The 12137-nt window shown below is 51.5% G+C and overlaps 1 long non-coding RNA gene across 1 annotated transcript; it reads right to left on the bottom strand.

The window, feature by feature from the left end:
• Nucleotides 1-8517: 8517 nt before the first annotated feature.
• On the bottom strand, nucleotides 8518-12069 carry LOC141922383 (uncharacterized). Its single transcript, XR_012622969.1, has 4 exons — nucleotides 11421-12069; nucleotides 9938-10142; nucleotides 9293-9426; nucleotides 8518-9033 (listed from the first exon to the last, which is right to left on the bottom strand). It is a non-coding gene; the product is annotated as an uncharacterized LOC141922383 (long non-coding RNA).
• Between the last annotated feature and the right edge of the window lie 68 nt (nucleotides 12070-12137).

The following is a 12137-nucleotide window of genomic DNA, read 5'->3' on the forward strand; positions in this document are numbered from 1 at the left end:
CCTCTGCCACTTCTTGGTGCGGGGTCATCTCAGGTGCTTCTCCACTGAAAATTGTTTCTTTCCAGGAGCATCAAAACTACTTTTAAGGTCTTTATTCTAGCAGAGCGGTCCACAAATGCCCTTCCTGGCTCCCCAGAGCACTGGGAGGCTGAGAAGCGTGGTCTGTCAGGGGGTCACTGCATCTGCTCAGCCCTTGGGAAGAGGCAGAAGTGCCGTTCCCTGCCCGTGCGCCCAGCACCTGACTTCACCTGTCAGAGTTCAGCGCTGACCCCATCTCTTGCCATTGCTTTTTTCAAGGGTTGCACTGGAAGCCGTTTTCTTTACTCCTGCCCGCAGGAGCTGGGGAGGTCACCAGCATGTGCGGTTTCTCTTGCAGCGTGGGGCTGGGCCAGGTGGCAGCAGGCATTCCTAGGAGGTGACAGGCTTTCACACCCAGAGCTTACAAACCCTTTTGCCTTGGCTGATCCAAACAAATAAGGTGCTCACTGTCTTCTCCCGCTTGACTGACTATGCTCTGAGTCTTTCCTACATCTCAAGTGACAGTGTACTATGTGAGTTTTAAACTGTGGTTGCAAGCCAAAACTTCCAGGGGACTAAATCGACACAAACTGTGTATTACAAGACTACAGATGAGATAAACGCAGCTCTCGCTTCACTGTGTGCAATCACCTCACCGTCACCATGTGCCTTCCCGCTGTATTTTTGCCTCCCAGCTTACTCTCAGGGAGAGGATGTGCACTGCAAAGCGTAGTGAAGTATATATATATATATATATATATAAAAATACAGGTATATATTTACATGTCGTGGTTTGAACTCGGCTGGTAGCCAATCACCACATGGCCAGTCATTTACTTCCCGCCCCCCTCCCGGTGAAATAGGGGAGGGACAAAAAAAAGAAATTCATAGGTTGAATTAAAAAAAAATTAGTAATAGTAATAAAACAACAGTAACAATATTAAGTCCAAATGGGTAATATGCAATGCAATTGCTCACTGACCGGTGACTGGTACACAGCCTGCCCCCAGCAGTGATCCCGAGAGCACCAAAAATCCCGCCGTGCCCACTGGGAAACAGAAATGGAAATGAGAGAGCACATGTCCCCGTATATACTGATCATGATGTCACATCATTTGGAATACTCCAATGACCAATCCAGGCCCGGCCCTCCAGCTGTGCTCCCTCTCAGCCCAAGGAAAGTTAACCCTATCCTGGCCCAAACCAAGACAAATGGTGACTCAACCGCTTCCCTGTTCCTGCCTGTTCCAATGCTTGATAACTGTTTTGGTGAAGAAATATTTTTAATATCCAAAACTCCTCTGGTGCACCTTGAGGCTCATTCCTTTTGTCCTATCGCTTCTTACTTGGGAGAAGAGCCTGACACTCACCTTGCTACAACCTCATTTCAGGTAGTTGTAGGGAGTGATGAGGTCTCCCCTCAGCCTCCGTTTCTCCAGACAAAACAACCCTGGTCCCCTCAGCTCCTCCTCACAGGAGTTATTCTTTAGGCCTTTCACCAGCTTTGTTGCTCTTTGGACATGCTCCAGCACCTCAATGTCTTTCTTGTAGTGAGGGGCCCAAAACCAAACACCGTATTCAAGGGGCGGCCTCACCAGTGCCGAGTCCAGGGGTAAGATCCCTTCCCTGTCCCTACTGGCCACGCTATTGCTGATACAAGCCAGGATGCCATTGGCCTTCTTGGCCACCTGGGCACACTGCTGGCTCATGTTCAACCATCTGTCAATCAACACCCCCAGGTCCTTTTCCACCAGACTGCTTTCCAGTCACTCTTCCCCAAGCCTGTAGCATTACATGGGGTTGTTGTGACCGAAGTGCAGGACCAGGCACTCAGCCTTGTTGAACCTCATACATTTGGCCCTGGTCCATCAATCCAGCCTGTCCAGATCCCTCTGTAGAGCCTTCCTACCCTCCAGCAGATCAACCCTCCCGCCCAACCTGGTGTTGTCTGCAAACTTACTGAGAGTGCACTTGATCCCCTCATCCAGACCATTGAATCACAGAATCCCAGAATCATCTCAGTTGGAAAAGCCCTTGAAGCTCCTCCAGTCCAACCATGAACCTCACCCTGACCGTTCCCAACTCCACCAGATCCCTCAGCGCTGGGTCAACCCGACTCTTCAACCCCTCCAGGGAAGGGGACTCCCCCCCTGCCCTGGGCAGCCCATTCCAACGCCCAGCAGCCCCTTCTGCAAAGAAATACTTCCTAAGAGCCAGTCTGACCCTGCCCTGGCGCAGCTTGAGGCCATTCCCTCTTGTCCTGGCGCTTGTTCCTTGGGTCAAGAGACTCATCCCCCCTCTCTGCACCCTCCTTTCAGGGAGTTGTAGAGGGCGATGAGGTCTCCTCTCAGCCTCCTCTTCTCCAGACTAAACTCCCCCAGTTCCCTCAGCTGCTCCCCATCAGACCTGTGCTCCAGACCCTGCACCATCTTCGTTGCCCTTCTCTGGACACACTCGAGTCATTCAATGGCCTTTTTGGAGTGAGGGGCCCAAAACTGAACCCAGTCATCGAGGGGCGGCCTCACCAGTGCCGAGTACAGGGGTAAGATCACTTGATAAAAATGTTAAACAAAACTGACCTCAGTACTGAGCCCTGGGGATCATCATTTGTGACCAGCTGCCAACTGGATTTAACTCCGTTCACCACAACTCTTTGGGCCCGGCCATCCAGCCAGTTTTTTACCCAGAGAAGAGTGCACCTGTTCAAGCCATGAGCAGACAGTTTCTCTAGGAGAATGGTGTGGGAAATGGTGTCAAAAGCTTTATGAAAAGCCCAGGTAAACAATACCCACAGCCTCTCCCTCATCCACTAAGCAGGTCACCTTTCATAGAAGGAGATCAGGTTAGTCAAGCAGGACCTGCCTTTCATAAACCCCTCCTGACTGGGCCTGATCACCTGTTTGTCCTATACATGCCACATGATGGCACTCAAGATCATCTGCTCTGTAACCTTCCCCAGCACTGAGGTCAGACTGACAGGCCTGTAGTTCCCTGGATCCTCCTTCTGACTGTTCTTGTAGATGGGCATCACATTTGCTAACCTTCAGTCAACTGGGATCTCCCCGGTTAGTCAGGACCACTGATAAATAATGGAAAGTGGCTTGGTGAACACTTCCGTCAGCTTCCTCAGTACCCTTGGAAGGATCCCATCCAGCCCCATAGACCTGTGTGTGTCTAAGTGGTGTAGCAGGTCACTAACACTTTCCCCTTGGATTATGGGAGCTTCGTTCTCCTCCCCATCCCTGTCTCTCAGCTCAGGAGGCTGGTACCCTGAGAACAATTGGTCTTATCATTAAAAACTGAGGCAAAGAAAGCATTAAGTACCTCAGCCTTTTCCTCATCCTTTGTCACTGTGTTCCCCCCCACATCCAGTAAAGGATGGAGATTCTCCTTAGCCCTCCTTTTGTTGTGAATGTATAGAAACATTTTTTATTGTCTTTTACAGCAATAGCCAGATTAAGTTCTAGCTGGGCTTTGGCCCTTCTAATGTTCTCCCTGCATAACCTCACAACATCCTTGCAGTCCTCCTGAATTGCCTTCCCCTTCTTCCAAAGGTCTTAAACTCTCTGTTTTTTCCTGAGTTCCAGCCAAAGCTCTCTGTTCAGCCAGGCCAGTGGTCTTTCCTCACAGGCTTGTCTTTCAGCACATGGGGACAGGCAGCTCCCGTGCCTTTAAGATTTCCTTCTTGAAGAATGTCCAGCCTTCCTGGAATCCTTTGCCCTTCAGGACTGCCTCCCAAGGGACTCTGGCAACCAGGCCCCTAAACAGGCCACAATCTGACCTCCGGAAGTCCAAGGTGGCAGTTCTGCTAATCCCCCTCCTTCTCCAAGAACTGAAAACTTTATCATTTTGTGATCACTATGCCCTGAACATCTTCAAACGGTCACATCACCCACAAGTCCTTCTCTGCTCACAAACAACAGGGCCAGTGGGGTGCCTTCCCTAGTTGGTTCCCTCACCAACCATGTCATTAGTACACATGCATAACGGTGTTTATTGCTTACCTTGCTGTGTTGACAGCATGTCCCATCGTTACCTGATTACAAACTGTGAAGACAGACTTCAGTGAAAATGCTCAGAACTTTCCACTACCCTCACCCCTGCCAAATCAAGAGGAGAACAGTACCTCCACTCATCGAGGCGATGGATTTGCTGGATGTTTGGTCTACACCAAGGGGTGAGGTGTGACTGTTCACTCAACTCCTTCTTACATTTTGTCTACCCCGGCTCATGCTAAAGCCTGCTTTATACTGGGAGCTGCACCATTAGGTCAAAGCCAGTGCACCAAGTAGGCAGGACAGGTGGCCAGGAAGATCTAAAGGGTTGTTATGCCACCATTCTCACCTGCAAATTGCTGTCTCCATCAGTTATTATCTTTTGTCTGGCAGTTTCCTCAGAATCCACTAATTTATGGAAATGGTATAGACCAAACCTCCAAGCTGGAGGGTATAAAACATCAGCTTACCCTTTTGAAGGCAGACCCAACAGCAGCTGGACTGCTGAGGCATTCGTGCTTCCCGCTGTGATACAGGGGATGCCCACACCATGACCAAGGAGGAAGGATGAGCACTCTCACTGTCAGCTAGGTAACTAATTCTTTTTTCTTGCTCATAGATGCATGATATTAAGAGTTACTGGTTGTAAGTTATGAAACCTTATGGCTTGAATGGTGAATAACTGACTTCACGTGATAGACTAGTCTGGTTAAAAGGGGATTGAGCCTGTTTGTTTGTTGTATTTCCCAGTGAGCTCATGAAATAAAGTTTAAATCACAGAGTATGTTGTCCTGTCTATTGAGAGATACAAACAGTGTGACAGTGGGGTGGGGAGTGGGAGAGAGAGGTCAGAGAAGAAAGGAGAGGAGGATGTCAGGATGGACAATTGCCCTTGATGTGGACTGCAGGTAGGTCACAGGCCTGACTGAGGGAGTGCTGCTCCGAGAGTCAGTCCATCCCTGGGTGTAGCAGTCAGGAGTTAGTGCTTCTCAGTTCTTACTGTCCTCCTTCCCTTGCAACAGCTGGTGGAGAAGAAAGAAGAGGCATGGTGTGGAACGAGTGAGTGAGCACGAATAGCAGCAGTGCACTGAAGAGGGGGATGAGAAGGGCACCCTGGGCAAAGGGGTCTCCCCATCACCAGGGCTGTGGTCTCGCAAGAGCATTGCTGGCACCTTTGGTGCCCTGGCTGGCTTTGCCCTGGGCAACCTCCCTGTAACCAGGGCCTGGGTCTTCACTTTTGTTGGCCTTTTGCCATGTTGCTCCATTGGCTGCCTGGAGAGAATGACAACCCTGTAAGGAGGGTCCCCGAGAGTCACTGTCAGAGACAAAAAACCAGGGCTGTGAGAAACATGGACTGAGAAAAACAGCCAGAGAAAGAGAGAAAAGTTGAGGCCCTCTGAGCTGAGAAATGCCTCAAACACTCGTAAGCCAAAACTATGAGTCACAAGGTGGATGGTGTGGAGGTCAAAGCTGATGAGGCTGCCCCAGTAACAGAGGATGTGGCTGGAGGGGGTAGCCCTGTGGAGACAGGATGGCTCTGCTCTGGGGCACCTGGTCAAGTTCCAAGGGGCATCTGTCTGGTGAATGCCCTTTGCTTCATTATCCATGAAATGCATGTTAAAGTTCACACCCTCAATATGCTAACGAAGATTAACAAGATCATGCTAATTACATCATCCCATGAAACACCTTACCCCTCCCCATCCATGGGATACGTAGGTATGTGGGTCGACCCAGGGGACGGACCCAAGGAAAGTGGGTATAATTTGAGGGGGGCAAGGAGGAGGGGTGGTTTGGAGAGTGCAGTGAAGCGAAGGAGACGGCTGCCTCCTGGAACCCTCGCTGGCAGGATCGACGCAGGAACCCAGACCGGTGATCTCTATTCCTCTATTCCCTCCATCTCCCTCCTTTCCTTTTTCCCCTTTTCCTTCACTACCATTAAGCAATGCAAGGCACACTGTATTGCTTGCCACAACTCGTTATATACTCAGCCAATTATCGTGTGGCCAATTAGTACCTTGTGGGAAGTTAATAAATGGACTTTGAGACTTGTCTCACCGTTTTCCACTCCGTTGGGGATTTGTGAATTTGAGTCACTTGTCTCCCTCATCTGAGCAGGACGGGACAGTCACTGTCTCTGCACCCAAGGGGGAAACTGAGCTCTCTGGACGCCAAGGCCATCCTGTAAGCAGAGGAGGGCCATTTCCCTGTCCCAATCCTCCAGCCTTGGCAGTTTTCTGCCTGCTGACAGCCTGGCCAGCATGACTGCCTGTCATCGGGGCACATCATGGCATTTGCCCTTTGGTCACCCATGAAGTTCCTAGGCATGTTGAGTGGTCTGGCCTCCACGCAGCTTGGGAGCGGGTCTGAGGGTGTTCTTCCTTGCTCGCAGCTAGGGCTGGATCTCCAAGACGTTGGCTGCACTGAGCTCTCTTTCTCCTTTGGAAAGCCATGGTTGTTCCTACCCTGTCCTTGTCCACGTTGGTGTGAGTGAGTGAGCTCATCCTTTAGATCTTTGATCAAATTGCTGCAGCTTAGCTTGAGTTTCGCAGGAAAGAAAGAAGGGCTCTGTGCAGCTGCAGGGGGTGGTCCCCTCTCAGGCAACGAGTGGCAGGAGAGTCCAGGCTTGCCCTTTCTTTCCCTGGACAGAGAGAAGCCACTCTACGGGAGTGTGAGCAAGGTGACCTGCCTGTAGTCAGGGCCTGGGTCTCTGGTGACCTGCCAGCATGACAGCCCCATCCTTGAGGTGTGTGTCACCAGCCACGAAGTCCTTCGTCCCCAGGAGCAGCCCTGACCTTGTAAGCAGGGCTGGGGAGGCTGCAGTGCTGCAGCTTTAGCCAGTGAGCAGGAGTGACCCCTCCGTCACCTTCAGAGGGTGCAGGTTGAGAAAGCGTTGTGCTGGAGGTAGGGGGAAAACCTGCCTTTGGCGCTACTTTTGACTGGGGTGACCTCCCCACAGCTGGGCTCAAGGTCGCTCCCTGGGCTCCTGAAGATGAGGTGGCACGCTGCAGTTGGGAGGGCTAGCCTGTAAGTCTAGCTTAGGCTGGAGCCTCCTGCTCCATGGGGCTCGCTGAGAGTGTCGAACATGTGGCGGGGGTTGCCTGGGGGGGGATCCCCTGTAATCAGGCAGGTATCTCTGGCCCTGGACTTTCAGAGGTGTGAGGCCGAGATGTGTGGGGCTGGGTAAGGGGCTCTGTCACTGGGGTTGGGGTCCCAGCACCCTGGCCTTTGGCCGTGCTGCTCCACTGCCTGGCTGCTGAGCGGTGTGCCTTTGCTGTGGGGGTAGGACTAGTTCTTTGGTGCATCCACCTGCCTGCCTGTAAGCCTCAGTGCTCCACTGGCAGCTCATGCGGGGTGACCACCCCATCAGGGTGTCCCTGAATTGGAGAGAAGGAGCCTCCTTTGGCTTTCGAGACCAGGGCTGCCCAGTAACTCAGGGCCTGGCCAGTCCCCCGCAGTCCCAGGCACTTTGCAGTCCAGGCAGCAGACTGAGCTCGCCCTAAGCAGGGGTGCAGCCCCTGTGGCCACTGCTTTGCATGCCCAGGTCCCCTTGCCCAGGGTGCCTGTCTTAAAGCCCAGAAAGCTCCAGCACAGTCTGGAGTCCTGCTGGGCATCCCTGTGGTGAGAAAAGCAGATGGGTAGGGGGTGGGAAGGTGGCTGGTAGTGCTGTGGGTTAATGGTCTGGGGGTCGGAGTCCCTCTGTCCTTCCAGTAGAGGAACTGAGCTCCCCAGCTCTGACTGTGTCCTTCATTTACAGCAGCTGGTGCAGAGAACAGAAGAGGCATCGCAGGGAACTGTGAGGCAAGAGTGAGCACATGTTATTTGTGGGTACCCAATAAAATGCTGTGAATTTGGGGCTCAGAAAAAAACCAAACATAAAGTGCTGTGTTTTTGAGACTAAAAATGCAGACCAAATCCTGCATTTTCATCTTCTGAAAACAGAGATTAAGTAAGTCCTGTGTTTTTGGGCCTTAAAACAAGCTTTGGGGGCTGGTTTGGGGTCTCAAAAGCACAGCCCTGTGTTTCTGACACTCTCAAAAAAGACCAAGTCCTGCATTTTCAGTGCTTGAATACAGAGACTAAGTGCTGTGTTTTGGGGGCTCAAAACCAGAGCGTTGCATTTCTGAAGCAGGGAGCACTGCATTTCTGAAGCTCAGAGAAAGACTGTGCAGTTTCAGCAGTTGAAAATGCAGGCTAAGTCAGGCATTTCTGGGACTCCAAAAAAAAGTCCTGCATTTTTGGGACTTGGAATTGGAGGCTGAAGTGGACTGTTTTCAGTCCCCAAAATGGAAGCTTGGGGGGTACTTTGGGCAGGTGGGAGACAGAGGGGCTGTGGTGGGAGGGCATTGGGGGCCAGGTGGGCAGGGTGCATGGGGGTTCAAGTCACAGTGGTTCCAGTAGGGAGGCCAGCAGGCACCAGGCCCAGCTCAATGTCTGAGCTAGTCTCTGGGTGGAAAGATGCTTTTTTTTCCAACGCTTTATTCAAGGTTTGTACAATGACCGGAATAGTTATTAAATAATTAGTATTTAGACAACATACCATTATGATAGTTAGATGATGAGTTATGATGAGCTTGAGTTGAAGCACCCATCAACCAGAGCTGTAAGAAGCAGAAGCATCTCTTTTCTGAAGTATCCAGTAGCCAGAGTTTCTGTGTGGATCTGGAGTTTCAAGAAGCAGGAGCTCAAATAACCTAGGGCTTCAAATAACTTGGGCAGTCACATGCTGGAGTGTCCATCAGCCAGAACTGTATGAAGCAGGAGCATCTCCTATCCCAAATGTCCAGTAGCTGGAGGTGGAGCTTCAACAAAGTAAAGCTGGAATGAGGTGCAGCTACAACTGAAACAAGCTGAGCAACAATCAGCTAGAGCTGTAAGAAGCAGGAGCTGACTTAGCTAACTTAGAGCTTCACATTATTTGAGTCCATCATTCGGAGCTGGAACAAGCTGAAGCATCTCGTAGCTGGAGCATCTTGTAGCTGGAGCTGTTGTTTAGAGCTGAAGCTGGAATTACCTGAAACTGAAACAAGCCCGAGTGTCCGTTGGCTGGAGCTGGGACAAGCAGCAACAGTAAGAAATAGAAGTATCTCTTATCCCAGCTGTGTAGCAGCTGAGCTGCAATGTAGCTGAAGCTCCAAGAAGATGGAGCTCTAAGAAGCAGGAGCTGAAATAACTTGGAGCTTCAAATAACTTGAGCAGGAACGAGCTGGACCATCTCACAGCCAGAGCTGCTATATAGAGCTGGAGCTTCAACAAGCTAGAGCTGGAGCTGAAATTACCTGAAACAAGCTGGAGCATCCATCAGACAGAGCTGTATGAAGCAGAAGCATCTCTTAGCTGGAGGGTCCAGTAGCCAGAGCTGGAATGAGCTGGAGCTGAAACTAAACCAAGCCTGAGCGTCCATCAGCTGGAACTGTAAGAAGACAGAACTGCCATGCAGAAGCTGGAGCTTCAACAAGCTGAACCTAAAATTACCTTAAACTGAAACAAGCCAGAGCTATAAGAAACTGGAGTGTCCAGTAGCTGGAACTGATATTACCTGTACCTGAAATGAGCAGCAGCAGCATCTATCATCGCAACCGTGTAGGAGCCGGAGCTACAATATAGTCAGAGCTATAAGCAGGAACTAAAACTAGCTGGGGCTTCATGAGTAGTAACATGCTGGACCATCTGTCAGCAAGAGCTGTAAGAAGCAAGAGCATCTGTTATCCGGAGTGCTGGAGCTGCCACACAGCTGGAATGTCCGTTAGCTGGAGCTGTAACAAGCTGTGGCCTCCATCAGCTGGGGCTGCACTCCCAGCATGGTTGAACAGAGGAGTATCTGCTATCCATAGCCTCTATTAGCCAGAGCTGAGATAACCTGCAGCTGTAACAGGAAGAAGGGTCTATGAGCAGGAATGTCTCCTGGATGGAGCTGAAATTACCTGGAGCTGGGGTGTTTGTCAACCAGATCCATACTCTGAGGCAGGCACAGGCAGGGCTGTCCCCAACAAAGAGCTCTTCCCAGTCAGGAGCAGCAGGGAGGCAAGCTGTCCTTCTGCAAGTGGGGAGCCTGGCTTCTTCCTCCCAGCTCTCCCAGGGCAGCCATGCTACAAGGGGGTGCAGGTGAGGCAGTGGTGTCCTCTGTACCTGTGAAAGGGGAGAGAAACCAGTTGGTCAGATCCTGGGGTGCACAGCACGGCCCTGCACAACCCACTGGAGATGCCTGTCACTGTCCCAGGCAAGGGCAACTCTTCCCTCCTGACTGCCCCTCACTTTCAGCAGATGCTGCCCAGCACCACACACAGTAATAGGGAAGGGAGGGAGAAACGACAACAGGAGAGCTTGGGGCTCAGCCTCCAAAAACACATTTCTTCCCAAAAGAGCAGGCAAGAATGAACGCTGTGCTCAGTGAGGAGTATTTCAGGCACAAAATGACATGGAGCAATACTGGGACCGAGGAGGGGATTAGCACAGAATCCCAGAATCATCAAGGTTGGAAAAGCCCTTGAAGCTCCTCCAGTCCAACCATGAACCTCACCCTGACCGTTCCCAAATCCACCAGATCCCTCAGCGCTGGGTCAACCTGACTCTTCAACCCCTCCAGGGATGGGGACTCCCCCCCTGCCCTGGGCAGCTCATTCCCACGCCCAACAACCCCTTCTGGAAAGAAATACTTCCTAATAGCACTTGGTCCCCCAGCTGTCAGCTTCACCCTGCCCCTGCCCCAGAGCAGGACTCGGGGAGCCACAGGCTGTGCTTCGCATCCTGCTAAACATCATTGCCAAGGCAGGTGCTAAACATCAAGTAAAGGTAAACCAAGCCAAGTGGGTTTCAGGAGGTGCCCGAACAACCAGGAACCCCATGGGGGAGGCCAGGGCTGTAGCTAGCCCAGCCATAGCCAGGAACCACACCAGCACTTGCTAGGGACAGGCTGGGCAGTCACTGATGGTGTGGGGAGAAGCTGCCCTGGAGCAGCTCCAGCACCAGAGCTTCCCTCAGCTTCCTCCACAGCAACCAGCCCCAACCCCTGGCCTGGCCCCACTGCAGCTGGGACCCCTGCCCAGAGTGCTGCCGATGCAGCCCCAAACTACCCCACAGCAGGATACGCAACGTAACCAGAAGCCAGAAGCCAAATAATTTTCCTCCCAAACAACAGCCAGGCACAACAGAGATGCAAGGTGCAGCCATGGCCATGACCCTGACCCTGCTGCAAGCCGGGAGTGATGCCAGCCCCAAACCACTCCACAACAGGGCCAGGGCTGGCACCAGCACCAGAAGCCACAAGAAAGGCATGTTTTCCCCATCAACCACAGCCAGGCACAGCTTCCCCAGCTCACATGCATTTGGGGGGTGTTCCCACGTGCCTGACCCTGCCAGGCAGCCCCAAAGCACAGCATGCCCCCCCGCCTGCTTCAGAGCACTCACCTGACGTTTCCCACCGTGTCGGCATCCCCTGGTGCTGCCCACGTCAGGGCTGTGCTCCTTGCCCAGGCCCAGGCTGAGCCTTTCTGCTGCTCAGCTGCTTCCCTGCACCGTTACCTGCACTTAAAAAAAACCCCTGGCGAGGAAGTGGCCGCAGCATCGTAGCTGGGAGGACACAACTGGCCCTGGTACCCAGCCCACACTGTGGCAAACCCAGAGTCAACACTGGAATGTGGCTTAGCATCCAGAAAGCAGTGAATATGGCCCTTAACATCAGCCAAAGTATCTAAGCACCTACCAAGAGAGATGTTACTGCACGGGTATCGTGTGCCCTCAGGAGCACAGAAGTTTCAGTGATCCCTTGAAGCACAAAGGGTATTTTTACTACATATTGCTTTTGTTTGATTCAGCTGTTTTCATTACCATACACATGAAAAGGAAAGACAGAACACCTTGTTCTTGTTAAAAAAAAAAAAAAAGTTTTACAGGTGAATTACCATGGCTGAAAGGTTAAGGTAAAAATAAGAGGAAATTATGGGTAAAGCAAATTAACAACCAGTGAATCCTATTATGGGTGAAAACTTATTTGTCTTGATGAGGGACAGTAAACCTCCTGTTAGCCTTTGTGATTATGAACATAATGAGTGCATCTGCTTCCCCCCAAGAGGACAGGCAAATTTATAGGCAAATTTCAGAACAAGTCAGTAAGAATATTTGTGT

Source organism: Strix aluco, chromosome 4, assembly GCF_031877795.1.
Source record: "Strix aluco isolate bStrAlu1 chromosome 4, bStrAlu1.hap1, whole genome shotgun sequence".
Classification (NCBI taxonomy): Eukaryota; Metazoa; Chordata; class Aves; order Strigiformes; family Strigidae; genus Strix; species Strix aluco.